At 43.5% G+C, this 13639-nt stretch overlaps 11 non-coding genes across 11 annotated transcripts; all 11 read right to left on the bottom strand.

Annotated features, from left to right (window-relative positions):
- Nucleotides 1–46: 46 nt before the first annotated feature.
- Nucleotides 47–118, bottom strand: TRNAW-CCA (transfer RNA tryptophan (anticodon CCA)). The gene has a single exon. It is a non-coding gene; the product is annotated as a tRNA-Trp (tRNA).
- A 593-nt stretch (nucleotides 119–711) lies between these two features.
- On the bottom strand, nucleotides 712–783 carry TRNAW-CCA (transfer RNA tryptophan (anticodon CCA)). Its single transcript has one exon. It is a non-coding gene; the product is annotated as a tRNA-Trp (tRNA).
- A 592-nt stretch (nucleotides 784–1375) lies between these two features.
- On the bottom strand, nucleotides 1376–1447 carry TRNAW-CCA (transfer RNA tryptophan (anticodon CCA)). The gene has a single exon. It is a non-coding gene; the product is annotated as a tRNA-Trp (tRNA).
- Nucleotides 1448–4033: 2586 nt separating this feature from the next.
- Nucleotides 4034–4105, bottom strand: TRNAW-CCA (transfer RNA tryptophan (anticodon CCA)). The gene has a single exon. It is a non-coding gene; the product is annotated as a tRNA-Trp (tRNA).
- A 1922-nt stretch (nucleotides 4106–6027) lies between these two features.
- On the bottom strand, nucleotides 6028–6099 carry TRNAW-CCA (transfer RNA tryptophan (anticodon CCA)). The gene has a single exon. It is a non-coding gene; the product is annotated as a tRNA-Trp (tRNA).
- A 592-nt stretch (nucleotides 6100–6691) lies between these two features.
- Nucleotides 6692–6763, bottom strand: TRNAW-CCA (transfer RNA tryptophan (anticodon CCA)). Its single transcript has one exon. It is a non-coding gene; the product is annotated as a tRNA-Trp (tRNA).
- A 592-nt stretch (nucleotides 6764–7355) lies between these two features.
- Nucleotides 7356–7427, bottom strand: TRNAW-CCA (transfer RNA tryptophan (anticodon CCA)). The gene has a single exon. It is a non-coding gene; the product is annotated as a tRNA-Trp (tRNA).
- Nucleotides 7428–8684: 1257 nt separating this feature from the next.
- On the bottom strand, nucleotides 8685–8756 carry TRNAW-CCA (transfer RNA tryptophan (anticodon CCA)). Its single transcript has one exon. It is a non-coding gene; the product is annotated as a tRNA-Trp (tRNA).
- Nucleotides 8757–10676: 1920 nt separating this feature from the next.
- TRNAW-CCA (transfer RNA tryptophan (anticodon CCA)) lies at nucleotides 10677–10748 on the bottom strand. Its single transcript has one exon. It is a non-coding gene; the product is annotated as a tRNA-Trp (tRNA).
- Nucleotides 10749–11341: 593 nt separating this feature from the next.
- On the bottom strand, nucleotides 11342–11413 carry TRNAW-CCA (transfer RNA tryptophan (anticodon CCA)). The gene has a single exon. It is a non-coding gene; the product is annotated as a tRNA-Trp (tRNA).
- A 1920-nt stretch (nucleotides 11414–13333) lies between these two features.
- Nucleotides 13334–13405, bottom strand: TRNAW-CCA (transfer RNA tryptophan (anticodon CCA)). The gene has a single exon. It is a non-coding gene; the product is annotated as a tRNA-Trp (tRNA).
- Nucleotides 13406–13639: the final 234 nt, after the last annotated feature.

The following is a 13639-nucleotide window of genomic DNA, read 5'->3' as shown; positions in this document are numbered from 1 at the left end:
AGTGCTTTTGAACAATTTTTTTGTAGTTGATGAGTAAAATGTCAGATGACCCTGACGTGATTTGAACACGCAACCTTCTGATCTGGAGTCAGACGCGCTACCGTTGCGCCACAAGGTCAATGAAACTTGAGTGCTCTGACCCTGTTCAGCACTCTTTTCGATCATGTATCTGTACTGGATCATGAAAAGTCTGATTTGATTTGGATGTGATTTCTAGGCACAATCTTCTGATGTGGAGTGAAACGCACAACCGTTGCGCAACAAGCTCTTGCTGCTGCATGTCAAACTAGATGCAGGAGGCAAAAACTGGCATTGTCTGTCATGTCTGCTTGCTCACTTTTGTTAAACCGTGGTTCTAATAACACGGAGGTTTCAGCTTTTGATCCCCATATGGGCTAGGTTCTCCAGCATCTGAAGTGCCGTCAAGCTATCTTTTGACAAAGTCTTCGGCCTCTTTTAGGTGCCAAAACTGGAGCCGTGATGCATGTGTATTTGAATCAAGGTTGCGTAGAGCGCAGTCATGTCACATGGCCAGTTCACTCCATTTTTTTAGAGTGTGGTGCAAATGTCATTTTCACATGCGAATTTCTGGTCTTCCATTGAGAGACGCTTATTTATGCCACAAGGTCAAAGAAGTTTGTTTTTTTGCCGTAACTCAATTCCACAGTGTTTTTGAACAATTTTTTTGTAGTTGATGAGTAAAATGTCAGATGACCCTGACGTGATTTGAACACGCAACCTTCTGATCTGGAGTCAGACGCGCTACCGTTGCGCCACAAGGTCAATGAAACTTGAGTGCTCTGACCCTGTTCAGCACTCTTTTCGATCATGTATCTGTACTGGATCATGAAAAGTCTGATTTGATTTGGATGTGATTTCTAGGCACAATCTTCTGATGTGGAGTGAAACGCACAACCGTTGCGCAACAAGCTCTTGCTGCTGCATGTCAAACTAGATGCAGGAGGCAAAAACTGGCATTGTCTGTCATGTCTGCTTGCTCACTTTTGTTAAACCGTGGTTCTAATAACACGGAGGTTTCAGCTTTTGATCCCCATATGGGCTAGGTTCTCCAGCATCTGAAGTGCCGTCAAGCTATCTTTTGACAAAGTCTTCGGCCTCTTTTAGGTGCCAAAACTGGAGCCGTGATGCATGTGTATTTGAATCAAGGTTGCGTAGAGCGCAGTCATGTCACATGGCCAGTTCACTCCATTTTTTTAGAGTGTGGTGCAAATGTCATTTTCACATGCAACTTTCTGGTCTTCCATTGAGAGACGCTTATTTATGCCACAAAGTCAAAGAAGTTTGTTTTTTTGCCGTAACTCAATTCCACAGTGTTTTTGAACAATTTTTTGTAGTTGATGAGTAAAATGTCAGATGACCCTGACGTGATTTGAACACGCAACCTTCTGATCTGGAGTCAGACGCGCTACCGTTGCGCCACAAGGTCAATGAAACTTGAGTGCTCTGACCCTGTTCAGCACTCTTTTCGATCATGTATCTGTACTGGTTCATGAAAAGTCTGATTTGATTTGGATGTGATTTCTAGGCACAATCTTCTGATGTGGAGTGAAACGCACAACCGTTGCGCAACAAGCTCTTGCTGCTGCATGTCAAACTAGATGCAGGAGGCAAAAACTGGCATTGTCTGTCATGTCTGCTTGCTCACTTTTGTTAAACCGTGGTTCTAATAACACGGAGGTTTCAGCTTTTGATCCCCATATGGGCTAGGTTCTCCAGCATCTGAAGTGCCGTCAAGCTATCTTTTGACAAAGTCTTCAGCCTCTTTTGGGTACCAAAAGTGGAGCCGTGATGCATGTGTATTTGAATCAAGGTTGCGTAGAGCGCAGTCATGTCACATGGCCAGTTCACTCCATTTTTTTAGAGTGTGGTGCAAATGTCATTTTCACATGCAACTTTCTGGTCTTCCATTGAGAGACGCTTATTTATGCCACAAGGTCAAAGAAGTTTGTTTTTTTGCCGTAACCCAATTCCACAGTGCTTTTGAACAATTTTTTGTAGTTGATGAGTAAAATGTCAGATGACCCTGATGTGATTTGAACACGCAACCTTCTGATGTGGAGTCAGACGCGCTACCGTTGCGCCACAAGGTCAATGAAACTTGAGTGCTCTGACCCTGTTCAGCACTCTTTTCGATCATGTATCTGTACTGGATCATGAAAAGTCTGATTTGATTTGGATGTGATTTCTAGGCACAATCTTCTGATGTGGAGTGAAACACACAACCGTTGCGCAACAAGCTCTTGCTGCTGCATGTCAAACTAGATGCAGGAGGCAAAAACTGGCATTGTGTGTCATGTCTGCTTGCTCACTTTTGTTAAACCGTGGTTCTAATAACACGGAGGTTTCAGCTTTTGATCCCCATATGGGATAGGTTCTCCAGCATCTGAAGTGCCGTCAAGCTATCTTTTGACAAAGTCTTCAGCCTCTTTTGGGTACCAAAAGTGGAGCCGTGATGCATGTGTATTTGAATCAAGGTTGCGTAGAGCGCAGTCATGTCACATGGCCAGTTCACTCCATTTTTTTAGAGTGTGGTGCAAATGTCATTTTCACATGCAACTTTCTGGTCTTCCATTGAGAGACGCTTATTTATGCCACAAGGTCAAAGAAGTTTGTTTTTTTGCCGTAACTCAATTCCACAGTGTTTTTGAACAATTTTTTTGTAGTTGATGAGTAAAATGTCAGATGACCCTGACGTGATTTCAACACGCAACCTTCTGATCTGGAGTCAGACGCGCTACCGTTGCGCCACAAGGTCAATGAAACTTGAGTGCTCTGACCCTGTTCAGCACTCTTTTCGATCATGTATCTGTACTGGATCATGAAAAGTCTGATTTGATTTGGATGTGATTTCTAGGCACAATCTTCTGATGTGGAGTGAAACGCACAACCGTTGCGCAACAAGCTCTTGCTGCTGCATGTCAAACTAGATGCAGGAGGCAAAAACTGGCATTGTCTGTCATGTCTGCTTGAACACTTTTGTTAAACCGTGGTTCTAATAACACGGAGGTTTCAGCTTTTGATCCCCATATGGGCTAGGTTCTCCAGCATCTGAAGTGCCGTCAAGCTATCTTTTGACAAAGTCTTCGGCCTCTTTTAGGTGCCAAAACTGGAGCCGTGATGCATGTGTATTTGAATCAAGGTTGCGTAGAGCGCAGTCATGTCACATGGCCAGTTCACTCCATTTTTTTAGAGTGTGGTGCAAATGTCATTTTCACATGCAACTTTCTGGTCTTCCATTGAGAGACGCTTATTTATGCCACAAGGTCAAAGAAGTTTGTTTTTTTGCCGTAACTCAATTCCACAGTGTTTTTGAACAATTTTTTGTAGTTGAAGAGTAAAATGTCAGATGACCCTGACATGATTTGAACACGCAACCTTCTGATCTGGAGTCAGACGCGCTACCGTTGCGCCACAAGGTCAATGAAACTTGAGTGCTCTGACCCTGTTCAGCACTCTTTTCGATCATGTATCTGTACTGGATCATGAAAAGTCTGATTTGATTTGGATGTGATTTCTAGGCACAATCTTCTGATGTGGAGTGAAACGCACAACCGTTGCGCAACAAGCTCTTGCTGCTGCATGTCAAACTAGATGCAGGAGGCAAAAACTGGCATTGTCTGTCATGTCTGCTTGCTCACTTTTGTTAAACCGTGGTTCTAATAACACGGAGGTTTCAGCTTTTGATCCCCATATGGGCTAGGTTCTCCAGCATCTGAAGTGCCGTCAAGCTATCTTTTGACAAAGTCTTCAGCCTCTTTTGGGTACCAAAAGTGGAGCCGTGATGCATGTGTATTTGAATCAAGGTTGCGTAGAGCGCAGTCATGTCACATGGCCAGTTCACTCCATTTTTTTAGAGTGTGGTGCAAATGTCATTTTCACATGCAACTTTCTGGTCTTCCATTGAGAGACGCTTATTTATGCCACAAGGTCAAAGAAGTTTGTTTTTTTGCCGTAACCCAATTCCACAGTGTTTTTGAACAATTTTTTTGTAGTTGATGAGTAAAATGTCAGATGACCCTGACGTGATTTGAACACGCAACCTTCTGATCTGGAGTCAGACGCGCTACCGTTGCGCCACAAGGTCAATGAAACTTGAGTGCTCTGACCCTGTTCAGCACTCTTTTCGATCATGTATCTGTACTGGATCATGAAAAGTCTGATTTGATTTGGATGTGATTTCTAGGCACAATCTTCTGATGTGGAGTGAAACGCACAACCGTTGCGCAACAAGCTCTTGCTGCTGCATGTCAAACTAGATGCAGGAGGCAAAAACTGGCATTGTCTGTCATGTCTGCTTGCTCACTTTTGTTAAACCGTGGTTCTAATAACACGGAGGTTTCAGCTTTTGATCCCCATATGGGATAGGTTCTCCAGCATCTGAAGTGCCGTCAAGCTATCTTTTGACAAAGTCTTCAGCCTCTTTTGGGTACCAAAAGTGGAGCCGTGATGCATGTGTATTTGAATCAAGGTTGCGTAGAGCGCAGTCATGTCACATGGCCAGTTCACTCCATTTTTTTAGAGTGTGGTGCAAATGTCATTTTCACATGCAACTTTCTGGTCTTCCATTGAGAGACGCTTATTTATGCCACAAGGTCAAAGAAGTTTGTTTTTTAGCCGTAACTCAATTCCACAGTGTTTTTGAACAATTTTTTTGTAGTTGATGAGTAAAATGTCAGATGACCCTGACGTGATTTCAACACGCAACCTTCTGATCTGGAGTCAGACGCGCTACCGTTGCGCCACAAGGTCAATGAAACTTGAGTGCTCTGACCCTGTTCAGCACTCTTTTCGATCATGTATCTGTACTGGATCATGAAAAGTCTGATTTGATTTGGATGTGATTTCTAGGCACAATCTTCTGATGTGGAGTGAAACGCACAACCGTTGCGCAACAAGCTCTTGCTGCTGCATGTCAAACTAGATGCAGGAGGCAAAAACTGGCATTGTCTGTCATGTCTGCTTGAACACTTTTGTTAAACCGTGGTTCTAATAACACGGAGGTTTCAGCTTTTGATCCCCATATGGGCTAGGTTCTCCAGCATCTGAAGTGCCGTCAAGCTATCTTTTGACAAAGTCTTCGGCCTCTTTTAGGTGCCAAAACTGGAGCCGTGATGCATGTGTATTTGAATCAAGGTTGCGTAGAGCGCAGTCATGTCACATGGCCAGTTCACTCCATTTTTTTAGAGTGTGGTGCAAATGTCATTTTCACATGCAACTTTCTGGTCTTCCATTGAGAGACGCTTATTTATGCCACAAGGTCAAAGAAGTTTGTTTTTTTGCCGTAACTCAATTCCACAGTGTTTTTGAACAATTTTTTGTAGTTGAAGAGTAAAATGTCAGATGACCCTGACATGATTTGAACACGCAACCTTCTGATCTGGAGTCAGACGCGCTACCGTTGCGCCACAAGGTCAATGAAACTTGAGTGCTCTGACCCTGTTCAGCACTCTTTTCGATCATGTATCTGTACTGGATCATGAAAAGTCTGATTTGATTTGGATGTGATTTCTAGGCACAATCTTCTGATGTGGAGTGAAACGCACAACCGTTGCGCAACAAGCTCTTGCTGCTGCATGTCAAACTAGATGCAGGAGGCAAAAACTGGCATTGTCTGTCATGTCTGCTTGCTCACTTTTGTTAAACCGTGGTTCTAATAACACGGAGGTTTCAGCTTTTGATCCCCATATGGGCTAGGTTCTCCAGCATCTGAAGTGCCGTCAAGCTATCTTTTGACAAAGTCTTCAGCCTCTTTTGGGTACCAAAAGTGGAGCCGTGATGCATGTGTATTTGAATCAAGGTTGCGTAGAGCGCAGTCATGTCACATGGCCAGTTCACTCCATTTTTTTAGAGTGTGGTGCAAATGTCATTTTCACATGCAACTTTCTGGTCTTCCATTGAGAGACGCTTATTTATGCCACAAGGTCAAAGAAGTTTGTTTTTTTGCCGTAACCCAATTCCACAGTGTTTTTGAACAATTTTTTTGTAGTTGATGAGTAAAATGTCAGATGACCCTGACGTGATTTGAACACGCAACCTTCTGATCTGGAGTCAGACGCGCTACCGTTGCGCCACAAGGTCAATGAAACTTGAGTGCTCTGACCCTGTTCAGCACTCTTTTCGATCATGTATCTGTACTGGATCATGAAAAGTCTGATTTGATTTGGATGTGATTTCTAGGCACAATCTTCTGATGTGGAGTGAAACGCACAACCGTTGCGCAACAAGCTCTTGCTGCTGCATGTCAAACTAGATGCAGGAGGCAAAAACTGGCATTGTCTGTCATGTCTGCTTGCTCACTTTTGTTAAACCGTGGTTCTAATAACACGGAGGTTTCAGCTTTTGATCCCCATATGGGCTAGGTTCTCCAGCATCTGAAGTGCCGTCAAGCTATCTTTTGACAAAGTCTTCGGCCTCTTTTAGGTGCCAAAACTGGAGCCGTGATGCATGTGTATTTGAATCAAGGTTGCGTAGAGCGCAGTCATGTCACATGGCCAGTTCACTCCATTTTTTTAGAGTGTGGTGCAAATGTCATTTTCACATGCAACTTTCTGGTCTTCCATTGAGAGACGCTTATTTATGCCACAAAGTCAAAGAAGTTTGTTTTTTTGCCGTAACTCAATTCCACAGTGTTTTTGAACAATTTTTTGTAGTTGATGAGTAAAATGTCAGATGACCCTGACGTGATTTGAACACGCAACCTTCTGATCTGGAGTCAGACGCGCTACCGTTGCGCCACAAGGTCAATGAAACTTGAGTGCTCTGACCCTGTTCAGCACTCTTTTCGATCATGTATCTGTACTGGTTCATGAAAAGTCTGATTTGATTTGGATGTGATTTCTAGGCACAATCTTCTGATGTGGAGTGAAACGCACAACCGTTGCGCAACAAGCTCTTGCTGCTGCATGTCAAACTAGATGCAGGAGGCAAAAACTGGCATTGTCTGTCATGTCTGCTTGCTCACTTTTGTTAAACCGTGGTTCTAATAACACGGAGGTTTCAGCTTTTGATCCCCATATGGGCTAGGTTCTCCAGCATCTGAAGTGCCGTCAAGCTATCTTTTGACAAAGTCTTCGGCCTCTTTTAGGTGCCAAAACTGGAGCCGTGATGCATGTGTATTTGAATCAAGGTTGCGTAGAGCGCAGTCATGTCACATGGCCAGTTCACTCCATTTTTTTAGAGTGTGGTGCAAATGTCATTTTCACATGCAACTTTCTGGTCTTCCATTGAGAGACGCTTATTTATGCCACAAAGTCAAAGAAGTTTGTTTTTTTGCCGTAACTCAATTCCACAGTGTTTTTGAACAATTTTTTGTAGTTGATGAGTAAAATGTCAGATGACCCTGACGTGATTTGAACACGCAACCTTCTGATCTGGAGTCAGACGCGCTACCGTTGCGCCACAAGGTCAATGAAACTTGAGTGCTCTGACCCTGTTCAGCACTCTTTTCGATCATGTATCTGTACTGGTTCATGAAAAGTCTGATTTGATTTGGATGTGATTTCTAGGCACAATCTTCTGATGTGGAGTGAAACGCACAACCGTTGCGCAACAAGCTCTTGCTGCTGCATGTCAAACTAGATGCAGGAGGCAAAAACTGGCATTGTCTGTCATGTCTGCTTGCTCACTTTTGTTAAACCGTGGTTCTAATAACACGGAGGTTTCAGCTTTTGATCCCCATATGGGCTAGGTTCTCCAGCATCTGAAGTGCCGTCAAGCTATCTTTTGACAAAGTCTTCAGCCTCTTTTGGGTACCAAAAGTGGAGCCGTGATGCATGTGTATTTGAATCAAGGTTGCATAGAGCGCAGTCATGTCACATGGCCAGTTCACTCCATTTTTTTAGAGTGTGGTGCAAATGTCATTTTCACATGCAACTTTCTGGTCTTCCATTGAGAGACGCTTATTTATGCCACAAGGTCAAAGAAGTTTGTTTTTTTGCCGTAACCCAATTCCACAGTGCTTTTGAACAATTTTTTGTAGTTGATGAGTAAAATGTCAGATGACCCTGATGTGATTTGAACACGCAACCTTCTGATGTGGAGTCAGACGCGCTACCGTTGCGCCACAAGGTCAATGAAACTTGAGTGCTCTGACCCTGTTCAGCACTCTTTTCGATCATGTATCTGTACTGGATCATGAAAAGTCTGATTTGATTTGGATGTGATTTCTAGGCACAATCTTCTGATGTGGAGTGAAACACACAACCGTTGCGCAACAAGCTCTTGCTGCTGCATGTCAAACTAGATGCAGGAGGCAAAAACTGGCATTGTGTGTCATGTCTGCTTGCTCACTTTTGTTAAACCGTGGTTCTAATAACACGGAGGTTTCAGCTTTTGATCCCCATATGGGATAGGTTCTCCAGCATCTGAAGTGCCGTCAAGCTATCTTTTGACAAAGTCTTCAGCCTCTTTTGGGTACCAAAAGTGGAGCCGTGATGCATGTGTATTTGAATCAAGGTTGCGTAGAGCGCAGTCATGTCACATGGCCAGTTCACTCCATTTTTTTAGAGTGTGGTGCAAATGTCATTTTCACATGCAACTTTCTGGTCTTCCATTGAGAGACGCTTATTTATGCCACAAGGTCAAAGAAGTTTGTTTTTTAGCCGTAACTCAATTCCACAGTGTTTTTGAACAATTTTTTTGTAGTTGATGAGTAAAATGTCAGATGACCCTGACGTGATTTGAACACGCAACCTTCTGATCTGGAGTCAGACGCGCTACCGTTGCGCCACAAGGTCAATGAAACTTGAGTGCTCTGACCCTGTTCAGCACTCTTTTCGATCATGTATCTGTACTGGATCATGAAAAGTCTGATTTGATTTGGATGTGATTTCTAGGCACAATCTTCTGATGTGGAGTGAAACGCACAACCGTTGCGCAACAAGCTCTTGCTGCTGCATGTCAAACTAGATGCAGGAGGCAAAAACTGGCATTGTCTGTCATGTCTGCTTGAACACTTTTGTTAAACCGTGGTTCTAATAACACGGAGGTTTCAGCTTTTGATCCCCATATGGGCTAGGTTCTCCAGCATCTGAAGTGCCGTCAAGCTATCTTTTGACAAAGTCTTCGGCCTCTTTTAGGTGCCAAAACTGGAGCCGTGATGCATGTGTATTTGAATCAAGGTTGCGTAGAGCGCAGTCATGTCACATGGCCAGTTCACTCCATTTTTTTAGAGTGTGGTGCAAATGTCATTTTCACATGCAACTTTCTGGTCTTCCATTGAGAGACGCTTATTTATGCCACAAGGTCAAAGAAGTTTGTTTTTTTGCCGTAACTCAATTCCACAGTGTTTTTGAACAATTTTTTGTAGTTGAAGAGTAAAATATCAGATGACCCTGACATGATTTGAACACGCAACCTTCTGATCTGGAGTCAGACGCGCTACCGTTGCGCCACAAGGTCAATGAAACTTGAGTGCTCTGACCCTGTTCAGCACTCTTTTCGATCATGTATCTGTACTGGATCATGAAAAGTCTGATTTGATTTGGATGTGATTTCTAGGCACAATCTTCTGATGTGGAGTGAAACGCACAACCGTTGCGCAACAAGCTCTTGCTGCTGCATGTCAAACTAGATGCAGGAGGCAAAAACTGGCATTGTCTGTCATGTCTGCTTGCTCACTTTTGTTAAACCGTGGTTCTAATAACACGGAGGTTTCAGCTTTTGATCCCCATATGGGCTAGGTTCTCCAGCATCTGAAGTGCCGTCAAGCTATCTTTTGACAAAGTCTTCAGCCTCTTTTGGGTACCAAAAGTGGAGCCGTGATGCATGTGTATTTGAATCAAGGTTGCGTAGAGCGCAGTCATGTCACATGGCCAGTTCACTCCATTTTTTTAGAGTGTGGTGCAAATGTCATTTTCACATGCAACTTTCTGGTCTTCCATTGAGAGACGCTTATTTATGCCACAAGGTCAAAGAAGTTTGTTTTTTTGCCGTAACCCAATTCCACAGTGTTTTTGAACAATTTTTTGTAGTTGATGAGTAAAATGTCAGATGACCCTGACGTGATTTGAACACGCAACCTTCTGATGTGGAGTCAGACGCGCTACCGTTGCGCCACAAGGTCAATGAAACTTGAGTGCTCTGACCCTGTTCAGCACTCTTTTCGATCATGTATCTGTACTGGATCATGAAAAGTCTGATTTGATTTGGATGTGATTTCTAGGCACAATCTTCTGATGTGGAGTGAAACGCACAACCGTTGCGCAACAAGCTCTTGCTGCTGCATGTCAAACTAGATGCAGGAGGCAAAAACTGGCATTGTGTGTCATGTCTGCTTGCTCACTTTTGTTAAACCGTGGTTCTAATAACACGGAGGTTTCAGCTTTTGATCCCCATATGGGCTAGGTTCTCCAGCATCTGAAGTGCCGTCAAGCTATCTTTTGACAAAGTCTTCGGCCTCTTTTGGGTACCAAAAGTGGAGCCGTGATGCATGTGTATTTGAATCAAGGTTGCGTAGAGCGCAGTCATGTCACATGGCCAGTTCACTCCATTTTTTTAGAGTGTGGTGCAAATGTCATTTTCACATGCAACTTTCTGGTCTTCCATTGAGAGACGCTTATTTATGCCACAAGGTCAAAAAAGTTTGTTTTTTTGCCGTAACTCAATTCCACAGTGTTTTTGAACAATTTTTTGTAGTTGATGAGTAAAATGTCAGATGACCCTGACGTGATTTGAACACGCAACCTTCTGATCTGGAGTCAGACGCGCTACCGTTGCGCCACAAGGTCAATGAAACTTGAGTGCTCTGACCCTGTTCAGCACTCTTTTCGATCATGTATCTGTACTGGATCATGAAAAGTCTGATTTGATTTGGATGTGATTTCTAGGCACAATCTTCTGATGTGGAGTGAAACGCACAACCGTTGCGCAACAAGCTCTTGCTGCTGCATGTCAAACTAGATGCAGGAGGCAAAAACTGGCATTGTCTGTCATGTCTGCTTGCTCACTTTTGTTAAACCGTGGTTCTAATAACACGGAGGTTTCAGCTTTTGATCCCCATATGGGCTAGGTTCTCCAGCATCTGAAGTGCCGTCAAGCTATCTTTTGACAAAGTCTTCGGCCTCTTTTAGGTGCCAAAAGTGGAGCCGTGATGCATGTGTATTTGAATCAAGGTTGCGTAGAGCGCAGTCATGTCACATGGCCAGTTCACTCCATTTTTTTAGAGTGTGGTGCAAATGTCATTTTCACATGCGAATTTCTGGTCTTCCATTGAGAGACGCTTATTTATGCCACAAGGTCAAAGAAGTTTGTTTTTTAGCCGTAACTCAATTCCACAGTGTTTTTGAACAATTTTTTTGTAGTTGATGAGTAAAATGTCAGATGACCCTGACGTGATTTGAACACGCAACCTTCTGATCTGGAGTCAGACGCGCTACCGTTGCGCCACAAGGTCAATGAAACTTGAGTGCTCTGACCCTGTTCAGCACTCTTTTCGATCATGTATCTGTACTGGATCATGAAAAGTCTGATTTGATTTGGATGTGATTTCTAGGCACAATCTTCTGATGTGGAGTGAAACGCACAACCGTTGCGCTACAAGCTCTTGCTGCTGCATGTCAAACTAGATGCAGGAGGCAAAAACTGGCATTGTCTGTCATGTCTGCTTGAACACTTTTGTTAAACCGTGGTTCTAATAACACGGAGGTTTCAGCTTTTGATCCCCATATGGGCTAGGTTCTCCAGCATCTGAAGTGCCGTCAAGCTATCTTTTGACAAAGTCTTCGGCCTCTTTTAGGTGCCAAAACTGGAGCCGTGATGCATGTGTATTTGAATCAAGGTTGCGTAGAGCGCAGTCATGTCACATGGCCAGTTCACTCCATTTTTTTAGAGTGTGGTGCAAATGTCATTTTCACATGCAACTTTCTGGTCTTCCATTGAGAGACGCTTATTTATGCCACAAGGTCAAAGAAGTTTGTTTTTTTGCCGTAACTCAATTCCACAGTGTTTTTGAACAATTTTTTGTAGTTGAAGAGTAAAATATCAGATGACCCTGACATGATTTGAACACGCAACCTTCTGATCTGGAGTCAGACGCGCTACCGTTGCGCCACAAGGTCAATGAAACTTGAGTGCTCTGACCCTGTTCAGCACTCTTTTCGATCATGTATCTGTACTGGATCATGAAAAGTCTGATTTGATTTGGATGTGATTTCTAGGCACAATCTTCTGATGTGGAGTGAAACGCACAACCGTTGCGCAACAAGCTCTTGCTGCTGCATGTCAAACTAGATGCAGGAGGCAAAAACTGGCATTGTCTGTCATGTCTGCTTGCTCACTTTTGTTAAACCGTGGTTCTAATAACACGGAGGTTTCAGCTTTTGATCCCCATATGGGCTAGGTTCTCCAGCATCTGAAGTGCCGTCAAGCTATCTTTTGACAAAGTCTTCAGCCTCTTTTGGGTACCAAAAGTGGAGCCGTGATGCATGTGTATTTGAATCAAGGTTGCGTAGAGCGCAGTCATGTCACATGGCCAGTTCACTCCATTTTTTTAGAGTGTGGTGCAAATGTCATTTTCACATGCAACTTTCTGGTCTTCCATTGAGAGACGCTTATTTATGCCACAAGGTCAAAGAAGTTTGTTTTTTTGCCGTAACCCAATTCCACAGTGTTTTTGAACAATTTTTTGTAGTTGATGAGTAAAATGTCAGATGACCCTGACGTGATTTGAACACGCAACCTTCTGATGTGGAGTCAGACGCGCTACCGTTGCGCCACAAGGTCAATGAAACTTGAGTGCTCTGACCCTGTTCAGCACTCTTTTCGATCATGTATCTGTACTGGATCATGAAAAGTCTGATTTGATTTGGATGTGATTTCTAGGCACAATCTTCTGATGTGGAGTGAAACGCACAACCGTTGCGCAACAAGCTCTTGCTGCTGCATGTCAAACTAGATGCAGGAGGCAAAAACTGGCATTGTGTGTCATGTCTGCTTGCTCACTTTTGTTAAACCGTGGTTCTAATAACACGGAGGTTTCAGCTTTTGATCCCCATATGGGCTAGGTTCTCCAGCATCTGAAGTGCCGTCAAGCTATCTTTTGACAAAGTCTTCGGCCTCTTTTGGGTACCAAAAGTGGAGCCGTGATGCATGTGTATTTGAATCAAGGTTGCGTAGAGCGCAGTCATGTCACATGGCCAGTTCACTCCATTTTTTTAGAGTGTGGTGCAAATGTCATTTTCACATGCAACTTTCTGGTCTTCCATTGAGAGACGCTTATTTATGCCACAAGGTCAAAAAAGTTTGTTTTTTTGCCGTAACTCAATTCCACAGTGTTTTTGAACAATTTTTTGTAGTTGATGAGTAAAATGTCAGATGACCCTGACGTGATTTGAACACGCAACCTTCTGATCTGGAGTCAGACGCGCTACCGTTGCGCCACAAGGTCAATGAAACTTGAGTGCTCTGACCCTGTTCAGCACTCTTTTCGATCATGTATCTGTACTGGATCATGAAAAGTCTGATTTGATTTGGATGTGATTTCTAGGCACAATCTTCTGATGTGGAGTGAAACGCACAACCGTTGCGCAACAAGCTCTTGCTGCTGCATGTCAAACTAGATGCAGGAGGCAAAAACTGGCATTGTCTGTCATGTCTGCTTGCTCACTTTTGTTAAACCGTG

The sequence above is a fragment of the Eleutherodactylus coqui genome, chromosome 2 (assembly GCF_035609145.1).
Source record: "Eleutherodactylus coqui strain aEleCoq1 chromosome 2, aEleCoq1.hap1, whole genome shotgun sequence".
In the NCBI taxonomy this organism is placed as follows: Eukaryota; Metazoa; Chordata; class Amphibia; order Anura; family Eleutherodactylidae; genus Eleutherodactylus; species Eleutherodactylus coqui.
Note: the sequence above shows the minus strand (reverse complement) of the source record. Positions and strands in the feature narration are given on the sequence as shown.